The sequence below is a fragment of the Elgaria multicarinata genome, chromosome 9, assembly GCF_023053635.1.
Source record: "Elgaria multicarinata webbii isolate HBS135686 ecotype San Diego chromosome 9, rElgMul1.1.pri, whole genome shotgun sequence".
Taxonomy (NCBI): Eukaryota; Metazoa; Chordata; class Lepidosauria; order Squamata; family Anguidae; genus Elgaria; species Elgaria multicarinata.
The window spans coordinates 90488518-90514386 of record NC_086179.1 but is presented as its reverse complement, the minus strand read 5'-3'; the positions used below and the strand labels follow the sequence as shown (position 1 = coordinate 90514386).

Genomic DNA, 25869 nt, shown 5'->3' with positions numbered 1-25869 from the left:
TAGAACTTAAACGGAACCAGATTTTGTGCCACTGTTGTGGATTAGGAACAACTAACTCCTGCTGGGAGGGTTCCCATGGGGTGCTTTCAGATGGGGCTTTTACTGTACAATTGCCCTGCCTCAATAGCAGCACGATGTCTTCTGATTGTTAGCACTAGGATCCCTCTGTCTAGAAGCACCCATGGTTACACGGTTGATGATCCATCACCTTAAACCTGGCCTGGTAGCGAATAGGTAGCCAGTGCAGTTCCCTCAGCAGAGGAGTTACATGCTGGAAAGGGGCAGCTCCAGAGAACAGCCGAGCTGCAGCGTTCTGCACTAGCTCCAGCTTCTTGAGCAGCTTCAAGGGCAGCCCCACACAGAGCACATCACAGCAATCCAATCTTGAGGTTACCAGTGCCTGTACCACCGTGGCCAAGCTACCCCTGTCCAGGAGAGGCCATAGTTGGCGAACCAGCTGAAGCTGGTAAAAGGCACTCCAAGCCGCCATGGGCACTTGAACCTCCAGCCACAGAGATGGATCTAAGAGTATCCCCAAACTATGAACCAGATCTTTCAGAGGGAATGCAACCCCATCCAGAACAGGCAATGAGCCTATCTCCCGGACTCGGGAACCACTCACCCACAGAGCTTCCGTCTTGCCAGGATTCAGTTTCAGTTTATTGGCCCTCATCCAGCCCATTACTGAGTCTAGGCACTGGTCCAGGACCTGCACAGCCTCACCTGATTCAGTTGTCACAGGGAGATAGAGTTGTGTGTCATCAGCATATTGATAGCATTTAGCTCCAAATCCCCTAATGACCTCTCCCTACGGCTTCATATAGATGTAAAATAACATTGGGGACAAGACGGTGCCCTGCAGCACCCCATAGCTCAATTGCCAAGGGGCTGAGGAGTGGTCACCCAATGCTACTCTCTGCAAACGACCCTGTAGATAGGTCCGGAACCACTGTACCACAGTGCCTCTGATGCCCATCCCACGGAGTCGATCCAGGAGGATACCATGGTTGATGGTATCAAAAGCTGATGAGAGATCAGGCAGGATTAACAGGGTTGTATTCCCCTGTCCCTCTCTCAATAAAGGTCATCCATCAGGGTGACCAAGGCTGATTCAGTCCCGTAACCAGGTCGAAACCCAGATTGAAATGGGTCTAGATAATTTGTGTCCACCAAGAATACCTGCAGTTGTTCCACCACGACCCTCTCCAATACCTTCCCTAAAAAGGGGGTGTTTGTGACTTGGTGGTAGTTGTCTAGTGCCATCGGGTCCAGGGTGGAAACATGGTTTATGTAAACTATAGTTCTTGAACAATAAACTATTAGTTGTTCAGCTGGTGCCCTATTAAACATAATGACTTTGATCAATTTGGACAGCAAGTACTGGAAACCAAATTGTAATACCTAATGTTCTTTTATCCTTTACAACCCTATGAAATTTTAAACCAATAGTTTTCACAGACACTGGGAGAATGTAAAGGTAAATTAAACTAAAACAAGTTGTTGGAAATGAAAAATGAATTATATAGGGTGTAATTGGGAACCTTATACTTTTGTATATTTGTATTTAAAATAAAGTTTAGAGAAAACAATCAATGGAATGCTTAATGAATTATTTGATAAACATTCTTTTTCTGTAGAAGTTCCTACTTGTGATTGGGGTGACAGACGCCTGGAGGTTATGTAAGGGGTGTGTGTGTGTGTGTGTGTGTGTGTGAGAGAGAGAGAGAGAGAGAGAGAGAGAGATTATTATTATTATTATTATTTATTTATATAGCACCATCAATGTACATGGTGCTGTACAGATAACACAGAGAAAGAGAGAGAGAGGGCACGTCTACACCATGCCTTATCCTGGGGATCACCTCGGGATCATCCCTGTGCATCCACATGATGCACAGGGGATCCCGGAGCAGGGAGGGATGATCCCTCCATTTCCCTGGGATTACCGGGATGGCTTTTAGCCCGTTTTTTCCCGTGGTCATGGGATCATCCCAAGACCGAGGGATGTGTGGGCGGCCATCCCGGTTTCGTCCCAGGTCCTTGCAAGTACATGTGAGGAGCCTGGAACCAGGCACAGAGCATGGAGCTCTTCAAGTGGGGTCAGTGCTTTATTTTTTTTTTAAAAAAAACCCAACCCACTCACTTTTGCGCTGGAGCGCAGGTGTGCTCCAGGTCCTTCTCTTTTTTTAAAATGGCGGCCACGACATCCTCCTTCCTCCCGGGACGTCGCACACCACATGTGGACTGAGGAGGAGGATCTCGCGATCAGCATATCGCAAGATCCTCCGCCTCCCCTCCCCTGGTGTAGACATGCCCATAGACAGAGACGGGGAGGAGGGAAACGGGGAAAGAGAGAGAATTCCTAGAAATTCTGTAGAGGACAACCTGGTTCTAATATCACCTCAGATTTTCTGCTGAGCCTCTCTAAGCTATTGGGCCATGTTCAAACTCATAGTTCATCCTGAAATTCATGCAAGTCAAAATGCTGTAAGGAATGGTTTTATGTTAGAGAAGCAAAAACCAACTATATATCCAAAATCCAAAGTCCTGTCAATGGCAATTTACACTTCAGAAGAGCAGCAACACCCATGCCAGAAGTTTCTGCTGCAGAACTGAAGCCAAATTCAGTATGGCCTTTGCTATACCTACCTTAAAATCTGCGACGGAGGAGGGGAGAGCCTGCAATACAACTATCGCGGGCTGTTGCCCTAGTCTACACGTCAGACGCGGCATGCCAAAAGAAAGACCCATCGCGTCCGCCATTTTTTAATAGTTAAAGGGGTGTTGCGCACGAACGCTCGTGTGCTCAGGTAAGTTTTTTTTTTAAAAAAAATTAAATTCATTTCCCCGCTCCCCCCACCTTGCCCCCGATAGGCGCAGCACTCCTGCGGAGCGCTGCGCCCTGTGTGTGGCTTCTCCTAGCTATGCACGAGCAATTGCACGGAGCTAGGAAAATCCGTGGAACGGGCTACACACTCACGGTCTCGGACTCAGCCTGAGACTGTAGGAAAAATCGGGCTAGAAGGGGTAGGCTATATCCCAGGGCCAGGGAGGGTTGATCCCTCCGTGAGCTCGGGATCCCCTGTGCGTCATCCGGACGCACAGTGACAATCCCAGGTATCAGCCCAGGATATAGCCTGGTCTAGCAAAGGCCTGTGTTACAGAAATGAAGGCAGGGTACGCAGCTTGGTTCTTAAAGCAGGACTAAAACAACAGCAATGAACAACTCCACAATCCAGTCCCAGTCGCTTAGACAATCACCTGTACAATATATTTCAATACCAAGGAAGTGAATCGTCTGCTAAATTCTCCCCCTCAAATCAGCAGCAGAGGCCTTGTTCCAGGTACTCTCCTTCATGAAGAAAAGAAGTAAAAAGAAATAGGAGGGTGCAGAACAGAGGTCTGAATCCAGTGGTGTCATTCCATGGCAGAAGCAATCCCCCCTCACATGCCCTCAAAATCTCCCCCACAGGGATAGGAAACCCTCGAGAGCAGATTTTTGGGTGGCGCAGAGGGAGGATAGAGAGAGGAAGTCCCATTGCGAGCACAGCGTTGGGTTCAACCCAGAGCTTTTCCTGTCGCAGTGCCCTCTCTATGGAACTCAAAACTGGAGAAGCAGTGATTTTTATACTTCATCTTTGTACTCTTTTTGGCCACCAGGTTCAGGCCCGATCCTATGATGACAGGCTCCCGAGTAGCCAATGCAGGGCGGCTGGAGCACGGAGGCAGGCTTTGCGGAGCATGGAGGCAATTTCACCCGTCTAGCAGTGGTGCTTGGGGAGGGAAGGATGCTGAGGCAGACATAGGAAACATCACATGCCTGATGGCCCAGTCTCCTCCCTTTCCTGTCCCCCGGAAATGCCTCCTTTCCCCCCATCTCAGCGCTCCATTTACCAAGCATGGAGAGGTAGCTGGTGACTCTCTGTGCTGGCTGTGGTGGGGGAAGAGGCAGGCAGTGCATTTTCCTGGCTATGAAATCAGAGCCAGGCTCTAACCTGGCAGCCAGAAAAATGAATAACCCTATGCCCCCTCCCCTCAGATGCTGTCCAGGAGCCATAAGACTGTTCTTTAAAGCAATTTGATACAGGAAGGCTAGTTTTTTTTTAATGGTTTTGCTGAATACCTGAGTAAAGCCTTAATGTAGCCTGGCATTTTACCTTGTTCTTTTTCAAAGTTGCTGCTGGTTTTAAATGTTGTTTTGTTTTTAACCGACATGTTTTAGTTATTTTAACGTACCTCATTCTGAGGGTTTTATAGAGACGCAACACAGAAGCTAAATAAATGCATGCACGCATAAAGTCATGATTTGCCCTTGACTATCATACTGAAAAAAGCAAATGTCTTAACATTTCACCACATTTCTACTCAAAACCAAAAACTGGGGTTGATTACACTGTTCCCCAGTATGGAACAATTTCTACTGACATTAGGTTTTACTCATAGCAAAACCTCTCCATTTATACAATTAAAAAAAATCTCTCTCCATGTGAGAAGCGTGGTGCATTGACTGAAGCGTAGCAAGACAATTAGGCAGCTTTTGTACTGTCTTTTGTTATCTATATTTGCACAGCTGCAATTTCTGATTGAACAATATGGTTTACATTTTTCAAGGCACCCTTCGAAGTTAAGGTGGATCACAATTCAAAACCCAATGGAACCCAGAGAGGTGTTTTTTCAGCGGATTTTACCCAAGTTGACACAAAGCAAAGCATATTCTGCATAAATGTTTGCAGATGCACGTGTTCATTGGGGAAATGGTCTGCGAAATTTCAACATTTACTCCCCCCAACGCTCCGTAGAGCTTTTCCACCCCAACTTTTTCCAACTGATAAGATGGCCAACGGTGCCGGCTGCTATGAAGCACTCAGCGCTGGAGTTCTTTACTACAGATCAAGTGATTTGTGATGATCAAGTCCCATGTGATGGCCATGTCAAGGGAAAACTGTTCCCCATTAATATCGACTTCAAGGGCTGGTGCTACAGTTTTAGCCATTCTTTGCCATTTGTGAGAACAGTGAGACATTTCAGGAGAAAAACTGACACGTTACAGGATATTACGTAGAGCTTTAGAGCCATTAGTCATGTCTCAATCTCTTTCCAATGGTTAGGTTTGAAGTCCTGCAGCTACACACAGAGGAGACTCTTGGAGATTATTCCCTCTCAATATAGCTTGGAAGGTTTTTTAAAAAATCAGCCAAGTTTGATTAATGACACCTATGACTTAAGAAACCTAAGATGTATTCAATGGGTATTAAAATTGCCATTATTTTTAAAGGCTCTGTTTGTGTCTCAAAGCTGTGGCTATTCTGTCACTTAGCAACAGGGCAGGGATAAATAACACCAGAGCAAAGTAAATGCCAAAGACTGCAAACAGTAATGAGACCATGCACAACAGCTCTTCTTACTTCACACGTTACATTGCATTAACGTACATAAAATTTTAAAGCAAATACTGTGTGAATGAGGAACACATACATGGAAACAAGTATATCGAACAGTTATGCTCACTGGTAGACCAGAGCCTCCTGTCAAATGGTGTATGGCATATATATCCCACATTTCTAAAAAATATCCAAAGTAACTAACTGTGGCCTGCAGAGTCCGGGAAATGACATAATCTTAGTGGGTGAGCCACTTAAAGAGGCTTGAATATTGTATTAATTAATTAATTTGTTACATTTATATCCTGCCTTTTATCCAAGGAGCCCAAGGTGGCATACATGAACCTCCTTCTCTCCATTTTATCCTCATAGCAACCCTGTGAGGTAGGTTAAGCTGGAAATCAGTGATAGGCCTGAAGTTGCCCAGTGAGCTTCATGGCCTACTGGTGCCTAGAACCTATGCCTCCCCAGTCCTAGTCCAACACTCTAACCACTACACCATACTGCTTCTCCGCATAAAGTGAGGTGACCATTGCACGATCCCTACTGAAATGAATGTGAGGCACATAAGAGAAGATAGCTCCCATTCACTGGCATGGGGCACAGTTTGAAGAATTTCCACATGGATTATGTCCCTGGCATTCAGGTAGAAGCTGCCGGAACTAGATTACATAATGGACAAATTTAGCAGAAGAGCGAGGAAGCCAGGGCAGTAAACTCTTCCCTTCCCTACTCACAGTAAGTAACTTTAAATTAAAACAAACTACGTTCTAAATAAAACCCCTACCTTCTCCCAGGAACAAACTCCTAGTAAACAAACCCTATAACTGAAATGCTAATAATTAGGGTGACCATCTGACCAGATTTGCCCGGATTTACCCAGGTTTTTGATGACAAATCCAGGAGGGGGAGGGGAAATCCGGATTTTTCCAAAGAGCAGCTCTAATGGGAATTAACAAAAATGCTTATAACTCCATCATTTTTTAAGATAAAGACATGAAACTTGGCATGACGGTAGCTCCTAGGAAGGGCTTTAGTCATACCAAATTTGAAACAGATCCGTTCATCCCTTGATTTTTTAGGATTTTTTTTAAAAATTGAGGTTTTAAAATTATTATTTTTAAAATCGTCATTTTTAAAGATAAAGAAATGAAACTTCACACCATGATGTGATTTAGGTAGAGCTTTAGCCACACCAAATTTGAAACAGATCTGTTCATCCATTGATTTTTTAGGAATTTTTTAAAATTTAGGTTTTTAAATTATTTTTTAAACCGTCATTTTTAAAGATAAAGAGCTGAAAGTTGGCACCATGATAGCTTTTAAGTAGAGCTTTAGCCATACCAAATTTGAAACAGGTCTGTTCATCCATTGATTTATAGGAATTTTTTAAAATTTGAGGATTTAATTTTTTTAAAAAATATATTATTTTTAAAGATAAAGAGATGAAACTTGGCACCATGATTGCTCTTAACAAGGACTTTAGCTATGCCAAGTTTGAAACAGATCTGTCCATCCACTGAGTTTTAGGATTTTTTTTTAAGTTTGAGGTTAAAATTATTTTTTAAAAATGACATTTTAAAAAGATAAAGGGCTGGAAGTTGGTACCATGATAGCTCTAAAGGAGAGATTTAGCCATGCCAGGTTTGAATCAGATCTGTTCATCCATTTTTTTTTTAGGATTTTTTTAAAACTTCAAAGTTTTAAAATTATTGTGTTTTAAAACTCCTGGAGCCATATCAGGTTGTCAAACCTCCTCTTTGGGGTTTTGCATATTGAGCAGTTTCAGCCCTTGGCATTAAGGGGATCTCCAGTCTTTAGGTAAACTGCCACAATACCCACCCTAATGTTAGAGTAGAGAAACTTGTGACAATTATACACAAGCTTTTTTAAAAAATTGAAATTAAAAAAAGCCATCCCTCCGGCCGGCCAGTAGCAAACCCTGTTAACAGCAACACCAGCTTGCAATGAGTGAAGATACAGTCAGAAAAGATATTTGAGGGAAGGGGAGACTGTATCACACAAAGCACAGCAAAAGCTTCAAAGTACAGCAAAACCTACAAAAGTAGGAGTGAGTGAAGTTAATTTCAGATACATTGAATCTCTCACTTGTTCTTTATTTCAGTGATTTTAACATTAAGATGCTATGTAGAACAGATTTGTCTTAAATGTGTGCTGTAAAATCAGACATGTGACCAAGGCTATGTTCGGGTGGGCACGCCCTCTTGGTGCTGGACACGCCCCCTTGGGGGCCGACCATGTTGTCCTCCTTTTTGGTTTCCAAAATATGGTCACCCTATAATAATAAAAAACCCAGGTATGAAGGTTAAAAAGCCAGCAGGGGTGTGGGGGCTTCCCAGTGTATTGCATTTGTTAGAAAAATTGTGGATTACAACCCAATTAAATCAAATAAAAAGGCATCCGGGTGCAGTTTCAAAAGGAAAGTTTATTTTCCACCTCAGGTACCAAAAATCTCTTTGTACAAAGGTCCCTTTCCCCTGCCCATGTAAAGGAAAAGGCCCGGAACAGAAGTTTACGTTTCATTTTATCCAGGGGGGAAACATTGTACACAAATAATTGGTTGCTAGCTCAAATCGTCACAGCTGATCCTCCTCCCTGTTTTCTTAACATGGACAGATGGGGAGAGACCCTGTTGACCTTGCAAACTCCATTATCACATGATTCCCTTAGTAATGAATCCTGGGACCTTCCTGTCACATATTCCATTGTCTTTAACTAATCCCTGTCCACCACTCCCTCCCTGGTTCCCCCCCCCCCTTCGCACATCAGTCCGCTGGTCTCTGTCCACCACTCTGCCGCTAAGATCATCTTCTTGGCCCGCCGCTCTGACCATGTCACTCCACTTTTGAAATCTCTTCATTGGCTTCCAATTCACTCCAGAATCCAATACAAACTTCTCCTGTTGACCTTCAAAGCTTTTCACGGCCTAGCTCCTGCCTATCTCTCCTCTCTCATCTCACACTATTGCCCCGCTCGTGCTCTCCACTCCTCTGATGCCATGCTTCTCGCCTGCCCAAGGACCTCTACTTCCCTTACTCGGTTTCGTCCTTTTTCTTCTGCTGCCCCTTACGCCTGGAACGCTCTTCCAGAACACTTGAGAACTACAAACTCAATCACAGCTTTCAAAACTCAGCTAAAAACCTTTCTGTTCCCTATAGCTTTTAAATATTGAGTTTGTTCTGACTCTATACTGTTTAGCTTCACCCTACCCAGTGCCTGTTTTCACTTCCCTGTGCCTGTTTGCATTCTCTTTCCCTCCTTATTGTTTACTACAACTTTATTAGATTGTAAGCCTATGCGGCAGGGTCTTGCTATTTACTGTGTAATCTGTACAGCACCATGTACATTGATGGTGCTATATAAATAAATAATAATAATAATAATAATAATAATAGTGGCAGAAACCTTCCCGCTTCACCTTTCCTTCCCAAATTCCCGCTGGAGCGTGTGGAAAGGAAGGTGAAGAAGAAGCCCCCAGCCCTCAAGATGGCGCCTGACATTCCTTTCGATGGGCGAACTTCCCACCTCTTATTTCTCTCCCAGGTTTCCCGCTGAGCTGTGGGGAAAGGAAATAAGAGGGGTGTGTGTGTGTGTGTGTGTGTGTGTGTGTGTGTGTGTATGCCTGCTGCTCAAGCAAGCGTCTGGCGATTTAACCAGCGGCTAGGGCTGGTCCTTTATCCCTGAGTAAGCAACCTTACCCAAATAGGTAAATGGGACTTTTCTCTCCTACCTGGGAGTAGAGGGTCTATTCTACTCATTTAAATCACTTAGAAATCACCCAAGGATGGCATTTTGGGAAAGGGAAATGAGGGATCTTGGAAGAAGGATGGGAGAGAAGAGATGGGTGAAGGGAGTAGTGGGAAATCAGTTATTTTTCCATAACACATTGAGTGCCACATGTATGACTATCTGCCTGCTGGACAGAAGTCATGGGTATGAGCTTGGTGTGATGATCTCCTGGCTCTCAGGGAACAAGTTTGTTCCCTTGAGGCCAAGGTTGCTGACCTGGAGAATCTAAGAGAGGTTGATAGACAAGACCTTCAGGCACCTAACAGTGATGTCCCATTCCATTGGCCACAGCTCCTCTGCAGTCATGGAGAATGTGGGTCTTGAGGAAGGAGGGTGTCCTTCCTCAAGACCCTTAGTAGGGACCAATTCCTCAGAAGGTGTGTAAATATCCTCTTGCATCAAGGATGTGTCTCCGGGAGCTTGAGGTAGTGGGGGATTCTATCATTAGGCACATAGACAGCTGGGTTTGTGATGGGCGTATAGATCGCATGGTGAATTGCCTGCCTGGTGCGAAGGTGGCAGATATCACGCGCCATGTAGATAGCATAGTAGACAGTGCTGGGGTGGAGTCCGTTGTCGTGGTCCATGTTGGTACCAACAATGTGGGGAAATGTAGTCATGAGGTCTTGGAAGGCAAATTTAGGTTGCTAGGCATGAAGTTGAAATCCAGGACCACCAAGGTGGTTTTCTCTGAAATGCTACCAGTTCCACACGCAGGGTCAGCTAGACAGGCATAGCTGAGAAGTCTCAATGCATGGATGAGACAATGGTTCAGAGAGGAGGAGTTCAGATTTGTTAGGCACTGGGGAACATTTTGGGACAAGCTAGGCCTGTACAAGAGGGATGGGCTGCACTTAAACTAAAGTGGAACCAGACTGCTGGCACTAAACATAAAAAGGTGGCAGAGCAGCTTTTTAACTAAATCCTGGGGAAAAGCTGACAGGAGCTGGGAAGCATCTGGTTCAGGTTACATCATCTAAAGGAGACAAACATGAAAATGTTTCTGATTGTCCCAATGTAGAAGGGGAGCAAATAGGCCATGAGTACAGGATACTAGAATCCAGGGTCAAAATGCTAGAACCCAATGGGGTCATCCCATGAAGCTGAATGGTAGGAGATTCAGGACAAATAAAAGGAAGGACTTCTTCACAAAGTGCATGGTTACATTATGGAATTCACTACCGTAAAATGTAGTGACAGCCACCAATTTGCACTTTTTGCAATACTTAAATAAATATATAAAGCACATGCAGATGTGTTATCTCCATCCACATTGCCTGTGCTCATGTAAGCTTTCTTCTGTATCCACTTTTCCCGTGATAAGTTGGGGCAACAGCCTTTACACTGAAGCGAAAGCCAATCTAACAAAAGTAAAGACTAAGCAATAGAAGAACTAGGAATTTTGTCACTGAGTGGTAATGAATATTCTTCTGGTTACCCCAATGAAAATTAAAATATGCATTATTTATGTCGATAATGTGAATATATTGACATTTATTAAATGTGCCAAGGGATGCTTCAAATCCCCCTCATGAGAGTGCTGCTGAGAAGCTGTTTTGCATGCAAATCATTCTGTTTTCATGGTTGTCTCCTGATGCCTCTGCCACCACCACTCCTCCACTGGGTTGAGGGTACTAGTGTGGGCGGAAGCAAGAATATCTAAATGTACCTCACAATGTGCATTTGCCACCCGCCAATGGCAGCAGGGGCCTCAAAGAGGCGCAGCACTGGTAGCGGTGTGCTGCATGCCTTTCGGTCAGCACACATGGAAAGAGGTCTCAAAACATCACAGCTCCTACATGGATTCCAACCATGGCAAGAAAGGTCTTTAGTAGTGTGTGAATGGGGATGATTAAATGTCTGAAGGAGCACTGTTGACCATAGGCCTGGAAAGTCTCCTGTCTACTCCTTCCCCTGAGCATCCGGAAAATCCTCTTTGGAGGATCAGGAAGCCCACTTGAACAATGTGGCATTGGTAGGGTGACCATGTGGAAAGGAGGACAGGGCTCCCGTATCTTTAACAGTTGTTTTGAAAAGGGAATTTCAGCAGCTGCCATTTGTATATATGGGGACCCTGGTGAAATTTCCTCTTCATCACAACAGTTAAAGCTGCAGGAGCCCTGCCCTCTTTTAAATCTGGTCACTCTAGTATAGCTCCTGCAGCTTTAACTGTGGTGATGAAGAGGGAATTTCACCAGGTTCTCCATATTTACAAATGACACCTGCTGAAATTCCCTTTCCTACGCAACGGTTAAAGATACAGGAGCCCTGTCCTCCTTTCCATATGGTCACCATAGGCATGGGAGCCTCTCACCATTTCAGCAGGCTGTTGTGCCTCATCCTACATTGCTCAGGCCAGGCTCCTGAGTCTCTGGAGATGCTTTTGGGGGACCACAACTGGCTGCAGGCAGGGGAAAGAAAGGCTGGGAAGCTTTCCATGAACTTTCTGAAGTTCACTAAACTTAGGATTCAAGCTACAGCCCAGGGGAAGCAAGATGGTGCCTTCAGGAACTAATGTCTCCCCATACACTTTTTATGGCACTCGTTGAGGTGACCTACAACCCTCTGTACCCCAAAAATCTGCTCCAGGAGATTGGAGGACTCTCTGGAGCAATTGGGGACGGCACAGGGTCATGCAGGGAAAATAACTGAAACCTGGTGGAAATTGCCTCTCCCTCTCTTCTTCCAGAGGAAGTCTTCACTGGATCAGAGTCTATTCCAGTGGAAGAAAGGAGCTTTTTGTTTTGGGAACAGAACACAGGATCCAACCCCATGCAGAAGAGGAATATAACTGCAATAAAGAAATAAAACAGACAAGGGAGACCCCAAATATAGATTTAAGAGCATTAACAAAGCTTTAAAAGCCTGGGCAAATATGAATGTTTTTGTCTGCAGTCTAAAAGGAAGCAACATCAGTACTCGGTGAACTTCCATAGGGAGGGTGTTCCATCACTGGGACACCACAGCCAAAAATGCCCTTCTCACAAGATATCAGCCAATGATACCAGAGCACAGGCAGGTTCATATGGCAGAAGTCCATCCTTGAAGTTACCTATGTACAGTTGGGGTGAGAACAGGAAAACGACTGTACAAGTCCATGAGATGCTATCAATCAATGAACCATCTTTTGGTGATCAGGCAGTGCTTTGCCTGGACTGAGTAATTAAGGCCAGAAATAGCAATGGCCTTAGCAGTGCAATTCAATGCACATGTACTCAGATACAAGCCCCACTGAGTTCAATGGAGTTTGCTTCCAGGTATGTGGGCAAAGGATTGCAGCCTAAATCTCTGTTGGATTGTAGCCTCTAAATAAAGGACAAGTTACTGCTGAAGGATAGACCCTGTTTCAGTTCCTGACAGTTAAAATATAAATGGGACTTATGCTGACTTAAGAAAACAACAGACTCAGTTCTGTGTAATTTCAAACTCTATTGCTCAGGAACATTAGTTAGAGCTACTCAGGAACATTAGTTAGAGCTACATTGACACTACTGATGTCAATGGATCAAAGACATGCCCAAGTTGAGCGGTTTTGAAAATTTGAAGATTAGCTAATATAAAGCCAGCTAGAACCATCTGCTCCTTTTCTATACGAAATACTAAAAGTTAATATTTCGTCACGATTCTTCTGGAGATCTGTTTTTAATCTCCTTTGCTATTGAAATTTATTGAATAACAATAGTGCTAGATCATTAAAATAACAATAAAAATAAACAGCAAAGGAGAGATAATAAATCCTTCCTCTAGAATTGAAGCACAATGGTCTATAAGTTCTGTTACGCATAAATGATAACGACAATGTATTGAACTGCAAAGTAAAAACATACTGGGAATCTGGAGTCAAGTCAAGTTTCTGGTTCGTGTTGCTGTAAGTTAAGAAACTTGGGATTTCTGTCAAAATTATTGATCTGATTTAATACACAACTGAACAATATAACAGCAGCACCAGCTTCAACCAACAGAACTTCTTCTGAGGAATTGCAACAACCACGTTCAAAGGGAGGTTCTTTTGGGCCAAATGTTTGATAAAAATGCCTGCCAGCTCTTTCCCCTCTGATTTCTCATGTTGGTGTTCAAAGACAGACATGACTCCCAAGAATAATACATTCAGGCTGCATTGCTTCCTCTCAATAATGAATAAATAAATACATGGATGATCACAGAAAGCAATACAACAATGTGAACTTGAGTTATGTGAGCTGAGGTAGAACCACTTGGGACACTCTTGTTTTTAGTAGATGAGAACTAGCTTGGTTGGGATTTCCTAAGGATAGGAGAAATGTGTTTGTTTATAGCTGGTATGCCTGCCAAAACTGATAGAAGATACCCCTTGTTGCTACAGCCACTTGTTCTATGAGCTCCTACAAACAACATACCTGATATTGCAGAGGGAGTGCCACCCCATCCAGAACAGGCAAACTGCCTAATTTCTGGAGTGAGGAACTGACCACCCACAGGGCCTCCATTATACCAGGATTCAGTCTCAGTTTATTGGATCCTATCCAGACCACTACTGTACCCAGACAACAGTGCAGGACCTGCACAGCTCTCCTGATTCACATGTAACAGAGAAATAAAGCTGAGTGTCTTCAGCATACTGGGAATTCATGCAAGCTGAGGATGTGGGTGAAGTTTTACATAAAAGCTTAGTGCATGGTAGAGTAACAATAACACATTTAGGGATCTATGATGATAACCCTACCACCAGAATAATGGTGGAATTGGCCCTGAATATACTTTACATGTGGATGCAGTTCATTGATGCTTGGGGACAGCTGCTCCTCAGAAAAGGAGCTGCTGTGTGGTGTACCACAAGGTGCCATCCTTTCCCCAATGCTGTTTAACATCTACATGAAACCGCTGGGAGAGATCATCCGGAGGCATGGGGCGGGGAGCTATCAGTATGCTGATGACACCCAAATATATTTCTCTATGCTTTTCACAACAGTGTCAGCTAAGGATGGTGTGTCTCCTCTGAATGAACGCTTGGAAGCAGTAATGGGCTGAATGAGGAAAAACAAACTGAAGCTAAATCCAGACAAGATGGAGGTGCTTGCTGTCAAAGGCCGCAACTTGGGTTTGGAGGTGTGTCAACCAGTTCTGGATGGGGTTACACTCCCCCTGAAAGGCTGCATTCGCAGCTTGGGGGTGCTTCTGGATCCGTCGCTCCAAATGACAGCCCAGATAGATGTGAACGGCCAGGAGTGCCTACTATCAGCTTTGGCTGATACGCCAGCAGCGCCCCTTCCTAGAGTTGGAAGACCTAAAGATGGTTGTGCACGCGCTGGTAACTTTGAGGCTCGACTTCTGCAAAGCGCTCTACATGGGGCTACCTCTGTGCCTAGTCCGGAAACTTCAATTAGTCCAGAATATGGCAGCCAGGCTGGTCACTGGTACACCTAGAGGTGACCACATTACACCAATTTTAAAATCTCTTCACTGGCTGCCGATTAGTTTCCAGGCGAACTATAAAGTGTTGGTTATCGCCTTTAAAGCCCTATATGGTTTGGGTCCAGGCTACCTGTGGGATCGCCTTCTTCTGTACAATCTGCCCCGCACACTTTGGTCCTCTGGGAAGAATCTACTTCAGCTAGTTCAAACTAGATTAACAACAGTTACCCTGAGGACCTTCTCTTCTGCTGCTCCAAGACTGTGGAACAGCCTGCCGGAGGAAATTCATCAACTTGACGGTCTTTTAGAATTTAAAAAAGCAATAAAGACTGATCTATTCCGGCAGGCCTATCCAGTGAAATTTTAGAATGTTTTAAAGATGTTTTAATGTTTTAAAGATGTTTAATCATATATGGTATGTTTTTAATCAATTTTAATGAGTATATTATATCACGTTTTTATACTGTTTGTTTTATACTTTGAATGGTTTTAGTTTTAGTGAACCGCCCAGGGAGCTTCGGCTGTTGGGCGGTATAAAAATGCAAATAATAATAATAATAATAATAATAATAATAATAACTCGGTAATACTTTCCCTTGAATATCCCGGGCTTTCCCATGTCAATCGTCAGTTTGCCATGGTACCACTATTTAAAATGTATTCTGTACTCAGGCTTTATCCCAAGTGTGGGGAAACTCTTGTAGTTCAAGAGCTGAATTCAATTTCGGAGAAGCTCTCAACGGCTTCATTCCAGTGGTGGTCAGGGCTAAAGGCAAAAGGGGTGGTGACAAAATACCAGCATTTTTAGCTTAAAGGTCTCACTGCCAGTTATTAATTATTATTATTATTATTATTATTATTATTTATTTATATAGCACCATCAATGTACATGGTGCTGTACAGAGTAAAACAGTAAATAGCAAGACCCTGCCGCATAGGCTTACAATCTAATAAAATCATAGTAAAACAATAAGGAGGGGAAGAGAATGCCAACAGGTACAGGGAAGGGTAAGCAGGCACAGGGTAGGGAAAAACTAACAGTAGAAAGTAACAGTAGAAGTCTGCACAACATCAAGTTTTAAAAGCTTTAGGAAAAAGAAAAGTTTTTAGTTGAGCTTTAAAAGCTGTGGTTGAACTTGTAGTTCTCAAATGTTCTGGAAGAGCGTTCCAGGCGTAAGGGGCAGCAGACGAAAATGGACGAAGCCGAGCAAGGGAAGTAGAGGCCCTTGGGCAGGCGAGAAACATGGCATCAGAGGAGCGAAGAGCACGAGCGGGGCAATAGTGTGAGATGAGAGAGGAGAGATAGGAAGGAGCTAGACCGTGAAAAGCTTTGAAGGTTAACAGGAGAAGTTTATATTGGATTCTGAAGTGAATTGGAAGCCAATGAAGAGATTTCAGAAGTGGAGTAACATGGTCGGAGCGGCGTGCTAAGAAGATGATCTTTGCGGCAGAGTGGTGAACAGAAACCAACGGGCTGATGTGAGAAGAAGGAAGGCCAGAGAGAAGAAGGTTGCAGTAGTCCAACCGTGAAATAACCAGTGCATGAACAAGCGTCTTGGCAGAAGAGAGCTCATCTACACCAAGCAGGATATTCCTCTATGAAAGTGGTATATAAAAGGCAGGAGCCACACTACTGCTTTATAGTGGTTCTGAACTGCACTGACAACTGTTGGGGCCCATGACACATCTACCCCAAGGAGGATATAACACTATGAAAGCAGCACGAAAACAGTATATGGTTTGCATCAATGGGCCCCAACAGTTGTCAGTGTGCTTCAGTACCATTATAAAGTAGTAGTGTAGATCCTGCAGTGCACTTCAATACCACAATAAACCATTAGCCTGGCTCCTGCCTTTTATATACTGCTTTCATACAACTTTCATAGTGGAATATCCTGGTTGGTGTAGATGAGCCCTAAGCCTTGGGAGAGGCATTTCAACCTTTAGAATGGGGAAAGAAAGCTAGGAAACCACCAAATGATCACACCGATTTTGGGGTTGTCAAATCCCAGCAGGATCCCTACCCTTGCTTTATGCAAAAATCTTGCAAGTAATTGAGAAGAGATGCTCAGGACATCTGTACTTCTTCTCCCAAAGAAAACTCCATCATGTAACTCAAAAAACTCCATCATATAACTCATGTGTCCTGCTCATGAAGATGCATCACATACACCCAGGCTCCACTCACAGCCCACCAGATTCTACTCTCAATGTCCCAGATTCTGCCCTGGTAGAGCATATTATAGAATCAAATCATAGAATAGCAGAGTTGGAAGGGGCCTACAAGGCCATCGAGTCCAACCCCCTGCTCAATGCAGGAATCCACCCTAAAGCATCCCTGACAGGTGGTTGTCCAGCTGCTGCTTGAATGCCTCTAGTGTGGGAGAGCCCACAACCTCCCTAGGTAACTGGTTCCATTGTCATACTGCTCTAACAGTCAGGAAGTTTTTCCTGATGTCCAGCTGGAATCTGGCTTCCTTTAACTTGAGCCCGTTATTCCGTGTCCTGCACTCTGGGAGGATCAAGAAGAGATCCTGGCCCTCCTCTGTGTGAAACCTTTTAAGTATTTGAAGAGTGTTATCATGTCTCCCCTCCTTTCCAGGCTAAACATGCCCATTTCTTTCAGTCTCTCTTCATAGGGCTTTGTTTCCAGACCCCTGATCATCCTGGTTGCCCTCCTCTGAACACGCTCCAGCTTGTCTGCATCCTTCTTGAATTGTGGAGCCCAGAACTGGACGCAATACTCTAGACGAGGCCTAACCAGGACCGAATAGAGAAGAACCAGTACCTCATGTGATTTGGAAGCTATACTTCTATTAATGCAGCCCAAAATAGCATTTGCCTTTCTTGCAGCCATACCGCACTGTTGGCTCATATTCATCTTGCGATCTATAACAATTCTAAGATCCTTCTCGTTTGTAGTATTGCTGAACCAAGTATCCCCCATCTTGTAACTGTGCATTTGGTTTCTATTTCCTAAATGTAGAACTTGGCATTTATCCCTATTCAATTTCATTCTGTTGTTTTCAGCCCAGCACTCCAGCCTATCAAGATCACTTTGAAGTTTGTTTCTGTCTTCCAGGGTATTAGCTATCCCACCCAATTTGGTATCATCTGCAAATTTGATAAGCGTTCCCTGCACCTCCTCGTCCAAATCCTTAATAAAAATGTTGAAGAGCACTGGGTTCAGGACTGAGCCCTGCGGTACCCCACTCGTTGCCTCTCCCCAGTTTGAGAAGGTTCCATTGAGAAGTACTCTTTGAGTCTGATACTGTAGGCAACTGTGAATCCATCTAATAGTTGTTCCATCTAGCCCACTTTTAGCTAGTTTGTTAATCAGAATATCATGGGGCACTTTGTCGAAAGCTTTGCTGAAGTCAAGATATATAACGTCCACAGCATTCCCACAGTCCACAAGGGAGGTTACCCGATCAAAAAATGAGATCAAATTAGTCTGACAGGATTTGTTCCTGACAAATCCATGTTGGCTTCTAGTAATCACTGCATTGATTTCAAGGTATTTACAGATTGACGTCTTTATAATCTGTTCCCTTGAGCTGATAGATTCCTCCATGTTCCACTGAGTTTGACTCCACTGAGATGGTCAATAGTTAAAAAATAAAAACTTGTGAATCCAAGTCTTATAGAACATATGAATCCTTGGATAGTCAACGGAGGAATGCAGTAAAGAACAAGCAGATTTTATTACTAGAATCTGTGCTGCAGCTGATGGACTGAAGAGGAAAAGTGAATCACAGCAATGTTCCAAGTCCATGAATATTTAAGATGCAATTAGCATTCTACAGGGATGACTAAATGAAAATGAAGAAAACAAAAAAGATGGCACACCTAGGGGTTGACCTTTTTGAAACAGGTTAAAAGAAACCTGAAGAGCCTCTTGAGAAAAAACCATTAATTAATTTGAGATACTCCAAGACTCATTCTCAAATATTATTAAATATAAATTCTTCACAGTGTTTGTTCCGGTTGCCTAGTACTTTTCATCGAAACCAGATCGTGAAGCTCTGCAGGAGTCCTCAGAAGCTTCAGGATCATTTGTCATATACGGCTAGCAGAGTTAAATCTCAAGCAGGTTTAATCAAGATATTATTTACTTATTGTCTCACATTAGCAGTGATTAGTCAATCATTGGGGAAGATGAAGGATCACTTGAAGATATAAAGTTAAGTACGTGGTATATATGTGTGTGTGTGTGTTTTAAAAAAGATACCATAATTAACAGGATCTACAAGTTTCATATTAATAATACCTGACAAAAACGTTGAAGTCAAGCAATAAATATTCATTGTAAAATGATTGGTGAGGAAAGTTTGAAAGACTAGTATTGCAGGAGAACTTCCCCAGAACCAAAGACGGAGAAAGGAGAGAAGAGAGAACATGATCTTTGCCTGCAAAGAGTGTGTACAGGCAGTACAGAAATAAATAGCCAGAGGCAAAGACAAGGGACATCAATATGTTCAGAGGACATGGATAAGGAATGATCCCCAGTGCAACCTACTAGGGATGTGCAAAGTGGGTCTCCTCTGACTTGAAATCCGATCTGGACCTCCATAGAGGTAATTAGCTTCCTCAATTTTGGAGCCCCTCCCCTCTCTCTGCTTCATCGAATTACCCTCGAAGAACTGTTCAGTATTTGGGTAACTGGTATTAACAGAACTGCTTACAGCTCCCTCACTTTTAAAGATGAAGAGATAAATCTTGGCACAGTGATAGCTCTTAAGGAGCTTAAATCAAATTGGTTTGAATCAAATTGGTTCATGCTTTGATTTTTAAGGAATTTTTAAATGGTTATTAACAAATTGCTTACAACTGCGTAGTTTTTACAGATAAAGAGTTAAAACATGGCAAGGTGATCACTCTTAAGGAGGGCTTTAGCTCCACCAAGTTTGAATTAGATTGGTTTATGCTTTGATTTTTTTAGGACTTTTTTTTTAAAAAAATCCCCCACTCCAGCCTTCTCCAACCTGGTGCCCTCCAGATCTATTGGACGGAGGCCCCCCACAACCCCTTCAGCCAGCCACTGAAATAAAGAGCCTGCCTGTGCCTTACTCAGGTGTGGAAGCTTTCTCACTCACCAGCCATCCCAGTAGCACTTTCACACTGGAAATGAGGATATTGACTTCTAGGGGGTGACCTTGTAACCACTGGTTGCATAGGGTGACCATTACGGCTGTGCATGGACGATCCACCTATGGTCCACTCCGCTCCGCTGCGGAACTCTGGATTCGAATCGGAGCTCCGCAGCAGTGGCAGCAGTGGCAGGTAAGGCCCCCTCCCTCCTCCCCCCTTACCTGCGTCCATCCGCGGTCCGGCGGCTGCTTCAACTGAGCCTGAGGACTTGCGGCCTGGTCTTCCGGTTTGAGTCCTCAGGCTCAGTTGAAACTGCTGCCAAACTGCGGATGGACACAGGTAAGACCCTTCCCCCTGCCCCCTTACCTGGCTCCACTGCTGTCGCCGCACAGACTGTGGTGGCGGCACCGGCACCAGGTAAGGCCCCCCTTCTCCCCCTTACCTGCGTCCATCATGTTCCGGCAGCGGCTTCACCTGAGGCCGAGGCTCAAAGCGGAAGGGCAGACTACGGTTGTGGCCGGGTCTTCTGGTTTGAGCCTTAGTTAAATCCACTGCCGGACCACGACAGAGGCAGGTAAGCCCCCCTCACCTCACCTGGCTCTGCCGCCATCGCCACATGGACTGCAGCAGCGCCAGATAAGCCCCCACTTACCTTTCTTTCGGAGCTCCGGATCGAGGCAAAGGATCTGCCTTCATCTCGATCTGCTCCGTGACACTCCGCTGCCCCCCTGATCCTCTTCGCCTCCGCCTTAAGGGAGGGGAAGCACCCCGATCCGCTTCTGCTTCTCCGACCCGAAGCAAAGCGGAGCACAGCCCTAGTGACCATATGAAAAGGAGGACAGGGCTCCTGTATCTTTAACAGTTGCATAGAGAAGGGAATTTCAGCAGGTGTCATTTGTATATACGCAGAACCTGGTGAAATTTCCTATTCGTCACCACAGTTAAAGCTGCAGGTGCCCTGCCCTCTTTTAAATCTGGTCACTCTAGTATAGCTTCTGCAGCTTTAACTGTGGTGATGAAGAGGGAATTTCACCAGGTTCTCCATATATACAAATAGCACCTGCTGAAATTCCCTTCTCTATGCAACTGTTAAAGATACAGGAGCCCTGTCCTCCTTTTCATATGGTCACCCTATGGTCGCAAAGCCACTTGAAACCAATGGGGGGATTAAAAAATAATAAAGAACTGATGGTGAAATCACTGGGGGGGGGGACTGCCCCCCCCATACACACATCTTGCCCCAGCTTGTGCAAGTTGGCAGGGCTTTGAAAGTGGCAGTGTGTTCTCCATTTCACTCCCAGCACTCCACTCCCTCAGAATTCTTTTCTCACTCTAATGCCATCATTGCATTTTTCATTTTTGAATTTGCTCCTACCAATGGTTTGTCTTCATTGAACCTTCTGCACGCCAGGGTTTCAAGTGCCTCACCTCATCTGTTAGTAATGCGTTCAAAGGAATGGCTCTATTCAAATGAGTGGGAGAAGTGGGAGAAGTTTGGAAGCAGTGCAGGAACCCTTCCTCATGGACCATGCCCTAAGACTGAGAACCTGTCCTATGCATTGCTATCAAGAAGTAAGTCCTAACGATCTCAGTGAATCTTATTTCTGAGTCAACAATGGCTTAAGTTGCAGTAATCCACTAGTGCAGGAGTTAGGGTGACCATATGAAAAGGAGGGCAGGGCTCCTGTATCTTTAACAGTTGCATAGAAAAGGGAATTTCAGCAGGTGTCATATATGGGGAACCTGGTGAAATTCCCTCTTCATCACAACAGTTAAAGCTGCAGGTGCCCCGCCCTCTTTTAAATCTGGTCACTCTAGTATAGCTCCTGCAGCTTTAACTTCTGTGATGAAGAGGGAATTTCACCAGGTTCTCCATATATACAAACAACACCTGCTGATATTCCCTTTTCTATGCAACTGTTAAAGATACAGGAGCCCTGTCCTCCTTTTCATAGGGTCACCCTAGCAGGAGTTGGCAATTATTTCAGGCCTGAGGGCTGAATTAAACTCTTGAAAGGATTGTGGAGGCCACATTGCAGATGTGGGCAAGCTAAAAGAAAGAAAGAAAAAAAGAGGGTGGGACTAGCACAATTACATTTTCTCCTTTGTGCCTCCCCAAATTCTGCTCTAGAAGGATCCCCAGCCCCCTGAAGAAGATTTTGATAACCTGCAATGGGTGCAGGGAAGAAGGGGAATTGAACCCCTCCCAGTTCCGCCGATGGAACTGCTTCCATCAGTGGAATAACACAATTGGATTCAACCCATATTTCAGATCCAGCTATCACCATGCTTACACATGTCATCAATCTTCCTTGATTTGATCCAGTGCAAAAAAATGTTGAAGCACTGCTATCGACAGAGCCACACACATTTTGTTTGTTTGTTTAACCTGCCCCCTCTCTGTGCCACCTTTTAGAGTTACTTCCAAGTAAATGGGGTTGTCAGGTTGCAATCAAAAGGAGCACGCTTTCTATGAAGCAAGACCCACTATACTCAGTGGGGCTTCTAAGTGAACAAGTTTAGGAATGGGATGTGACAGACACACACACACACACACACACTGTCGCACGATTCTGAATATAGGCAAAACCTATTGAGCAGTCCTAGGCCTCAGCTAGACCTACCTGCTATCCTGCGATGGAGAAGGGGAGATCTTGCATGGTGTTTAATGCAAGATCCCTCCTCTGTTTACACATGACGCGCGATGACCTCAGAAGGAGAGGCGTCGCACCCGCCATTTTTTTGGATTAAAGGGCCAGCAGCGCACAAATGCTCATGCGCAAAAAGTAAGTACATTTTAAAATTTAAATTACTTTCCCCACTCCCCCCACCCTACCCCCGATGGGCGCAGCACTCCTGAGGAGCAGTGCGCCCCATGTGCGGCTCCCGACACATCGCGAAGAATCATGTGGGGCTGGGTCAACCTGTGGCACCCAGCCACGTGGCTCAGCCCGGGACCACGGAAAAACCAGGGCCAAAGGGGAGGGCTATATCCCGAGGGATCATCCCTCCCTGATCCCGGGATCCCCTGCGCATCATGTGGACGCACAGAGACAATCCCGGGGATCACCCCAGGATAAAGCCCTGTCTAACTATGGCCTTAGTTTAAGCAGACCTCAATTTAGGTGAGATTGATGAAAGTTAGTTTATGATATTGTTCACATTCCTTCCCCGTGGCCCTGTGCTTCTTTTCTTAGTGCTTGTCATGAACATAACCCACCCAAACTTCATCTTTTCGTTTGAGAGCCATGATTGTCTAAATATTTATTTTTGTCATTTGAAGCTATCTCTTTTGACATATCATTTTGCAATCCAAACAAATGAGGCTCTGTGCAATTATTTCGCCTGGATCCGTTTCCCCATGACCTCATCTCCAGAGCCCATCGTGCCGGGACTCAGAGAGAGAGAACATCTGGTTTCACTGATCAAACAGGAGTCAGCCCTTCACTAGATAAAAAGTGTGACAAATTCTTACCCTGAAAGTATTTACTCAGGGACGCAGCATGTGTTTGCCTGACTATATCATTGTCTGGTCATGAAACCAACGAGCCGGAAAGCCACCAGTTAGGGCTTTTGAGTGTTTATCAAGCAAATCCAGTTATATAATCAAATACGCAATGCTAGTTACTATCGAAATGGTTTGCTTGCTGTGAGCCTCTTTTCGGTTCTGTTTAGGAAGATATGTGGTGATGTGAAATTATGGAACGGTTTCAAGCATTTAAAGTGGCCCTCCACGAGGCTGGTGCAGCCTTCGCCCAACTGCCCCAGTGTGCCGTGTGAGCACACTGGGGCAGTGTGCCATGTGAAATAGAGAAGGAAGGAAATAGGAAGGACACAACTTAAGCAAGTTAAGTTTGTCACCTGCAAGCCCAAAGTAGCTCTGCACACTTCAACGATCTGCCCTGGGTTCATTTCAGCCATGTTCTTCTGGGGGCTGAATCTATGCATTAGATGCCGTTGGTCATTTAACCCCTCCTGATGAAGAGGTGTAGCACAATGATTTGCCCTCTGTAGCTTCTAATTAGCAGGCACTCATGCGTTGTTTGTAGAAGCACCTAAAATATGCTGCGCATCTGAGAAATCTCCCCTGAGGGCTCTTGAAATAGCTCTAGTGTATTACATGCTCTAAGGGCCAAAACAGGCAATACTTTAAATTAGGGTTGTTGAAGAAATCCACAACAGAGTCAAATAAGATGAATCTGACTCACTGATTCCGCTGCCGACCAGCTTTTCATGTGTCACGTGGATTCTGTGTACTTGTGGGCCAGTTTTTTGTATTGTTTGTTTTACTTTCTGGAATTTTCCTCAAATAGAAAAATAAGTAAAATAAAAAAGGCTGAAAATGTGCTTTTCCCCTATAGGCTACAGCATGAAAATGGTCGTTTTGGGGCAATTTGCACATTTGGGGGTGATTTGCATATTTGTACAAATTTGGGAAACTGGAAAAAATCTGATTCTGCCAATGAGCAGACAACAGAATAAAAGGCACATGACAATCCATGAAATGATGACTGAACGGACTTTATAAAATGGGTACATTCCTACTGTTAATCCATATAGAATCATAGACTAGCAGAGTTGGAAGGGGCCTACAAGGCCATCGAGTCCCACCCCCTGCTCAATGCAGGAATCCACCCTAAAGCATCCCTGACAGATGGTTGTCCAGCTGCCTCTTGAAGGCCTCTAGTGTGGGAGAGCCCACAACCTCACCAGGCAACTGATTCCATTGTCGTACTGCTCTAACAGTCAGGAAGTATCTAGCAGCTATGGACCCTTTTCATTTTTACCCTAGAGTAGGTGCAGGGCCCCAAATCCAGATAAAGCCCATGGGAAAAGGGTAAAAAAAAAAAAGCTACCCCTCACACCAGGGGCCTCTGTACCCTACTCTAGGGTAAAAATGCGGGGGGGGGGGGAGCTATAGATATGGATTTAAAGTAACATCTGTTTTGGCCCTAAGAGTCAACCTGTTCAGGTGTAAGAGTGAAGTATGCTTCTTGAAACACATGAAGCTGACTTGTGTGAACACTGGTCCAACTAGCTCAGTAATGTCTATGGCGTCAGCTAGATGACGGGGGTGGTAGGGCGACGATCTCGCGATTTTATGATTGCGAGATCATCGCCCTGGTTTACACACGACGCACGACACCACGGCCAACATTTTTTTGTTTTTTAAAGGAAATGGAGCGCAGGGTGAGTTTTTATTTAAAAAATAATATTTTCCCACTCCCCCCACCCCACCCCCGATGGGCACAGAGCCCCGTGCCTGGCTCTTCGTGGTTACTCGTGAGGAGCCGGGACAACCCACGATGCCTGCCCACACGTTCCACAATCTCGGGATCAGCCCAAGACTGTGGAAAAAGCGGGCTAGAAGTGTAGGGCAAGATCCCGGGAAAAGGGAGGGATCATACCTCCCTGGCTCCTGGGATCCCCTGTGCAATCATGTGGATGCACAGGGATGATCCCGGGGTGATCCCCGGGATTTTGCCCCATCTAGCTATGGCCTATGTTGACTGGCAGGACCTCTCCAAGGTTTCAGACAGGAATCTTTTCCAGCCCTACTTGGAGATGCTAAGGAATGAACCTGAGACCTTTCCCATGCTGACCATGTGCTCTGCCACAGAGCAATATTTAAAACATTTGTATCCCTATATAATTGGGATCTCAGGGTGGCAGACAGATAAAAGCATACAGTATAAAACAATAAATATACACAGCTAAAAACAAATAAAGCCATGAACCAAGTTAAAACTATATAATTTAAAAGCAGTAAAAATAATGAAAACAGTTAAAACAATGTGCCAACTTGATGAATTCAACCATTAAAAGCTTTGTTAAAAAGCCATGTTTTCACTTGGCGCTGGAATAAAATCAGTATTGGTGCCAGTCAGGCCTCCAAGGGGAGGGCATTCCACAGTCGGCGTGCCACAGCAGAGAAAGCCCTCTCCCTTGTCCCATCATAGCGAATGTGTTGTGTTGATGGGATGTGGAGAAGGGCTCCTCCAACAGATCTAAGGTCTCGGGCAGGCATATATAAGGAGAGGTGCTCCCTCAAGTATCGAGGTCCCAAGCCCTTTAGGGCTTTAAACGTCATTACCAACACCTTGAATTCCGACCGGAATAGCCCCTTCCAGGAAATTCTAGGGGAGGTGGGGAGTGTCTCAGCTGCTAGAAGATCAGGAAATACTGGGCCTATAAT

At 44.6% G+C, this 25869-nt stretch overlaps 2 protein-coding genes across 2 annotated transcripts in view; one reads left to right on the top strand and one right to left on the bottom strand.

Annotated features, from left to right (window-relative positions):
• LOC134403819 (uncharacterized) overlaps positions 1-25869 on the top strand; it is a 537248-nt gene that overhangs the window by 141160 nt on the left and 370219 nt on the right. The gene's annotated exons all lie outside the window — the stretch shown is intronic.
• Positions 1-25869, bottom strand: part of SEMA3E (semaphorin 3E) — a 248335-nt gene that overhangs the window by 55205 nt on the left and 167261 nt on the right. The window lies entirely within an intron of this gene.